Source organism: Cucurbita maxima, unplaced genomic scaffold (assembly GCF_002738345.1).
Source record: "Cucurbita maxima cultivar Rimu unplaced genomic scaffold, Cmax_1.0 Cma_Scf05058, whole genome shotgun sequence".
NCBI classification, from domain to species: domain Eukaryota; kingdom Viridiplantae; phylum Streptophyta; class Magnoliopsida; order Cucurbitales; family Cucurbitaceae; genus Cucurbita; species Cucurbita maxima.
In genome coordinates this window covers 1-1,129 of record NW_019277074.1, presented here as the reverse complement: position 1 = coordinate 1,129, position 1,129 = coordinate 1, and the positions used below count along the sequence as shown (strand labels likewise).

The 1,129-nt window shown below is 33.1% G+C and overlaps 1 long non-coding RNA gene across 1 annotated transcript; it reads left to right on the top strand.

Annotated features, from left to right (window-relative positions):
- The first annotated feature begins 500 nt into the window (after nucleotides 1–500).
- LOC111476075 lies at nucleotides 501–1,125 on the top strand. Its single transcript, XR_002716886.1, has 3 exons — nucleotides 501–523; nucleotides 760–870; nucleotides 1,079–1,125. It is a non-coding gene; the product is annotated as an uncharacterized LOC111476075 (long non-coding RNA).
- Nucleotides 1,126–1,129: the final 4 nt, after the last annotated feature.

The window sequence follows — 1,129 nt, the reverse complement described above, 5'->3', positions numbered from 1 at the left end:
AGATAAATACAATTCAGATTTTCCTACCAAAAATTTATACCTGAAACTTTCTCGGGTAAGTATTGAATTGAGACCTTACAACTCAAGAGAAAGCTCGGGTACCAAATGATAAGAAATGAGTACAAGGAAAGTAAGATTTAGATTACTTTGTTGATCAAATATCTCAAGGTAAAAACACTTGTTTGAGATTCGAATCACTCCACAAGAAAAATCGATTATGTCTAGCTTGAATGATTCTAAACATGTAATCTAGATTACATAGAATTGCAAATGAAAGGTAAGAATACTTCGCCCTTGTTGAGATTCGAATCACTCTACAAGCAAGATTGATTATGTCAAACCTTGAATGATTCTGCACGCAACCTAAACTACATGGAATTACAAAGAAATTTAGTCATTGGCTAAAGGAAAGCACAAATGCTTCTTTTACTACATTTTCCAAGTCTCATTTTAAATGACAACATACATGGCTTTATATAGCTTCAAAATAAAAACCATTAATCTTCCGTGAGGCATTCCAAGAGTTGTAACTATATTTTTTTACCATAATTAGCCATTATATAAATAAGCCTTNCACCATATCTTTAAATTATCATCCATCATAAATTTGTAACAATAAATAAAGCTTCACTTGAAGTATCTTGAAGCGTTTGTTCCATAAATGAAGCTTAATTCTTCTTAATGTGGCATTAATATTACATGATTGATTGAGATGTCTTGGTTCATATCACCTTATTTTAGCTCAACACTTGATCTCAGGTTCTCAGGGACATGCTTCCTAAATACTATCGACATCTAAATAAGCACGGCTCGTCATTGTTGACCACATTATATGGACTTCACGTAGTGAGACCCGTCGGAGGTATTAAGGTACCAGAAATTTGTATTGTATGTCCTGTCTCATGAGCTTATGGTCTTACTGTATTTGTAGGAGTATAAAGATAAGCACTTCTTCCATATTAGAATGGCAAGCTTTGATGAAGAAGTTTATCTGAAAGAGTACAGCTCATAAATTGTAGAGATTATGTGTATCTAGTTTTCATTTTGATGCTTGTTTAATGGTTTTTCGTTTTCTCAGGTTTACTTTGTAGGCATGTCAAACGTCTTGCAATCAGATTTGCACTTGCAT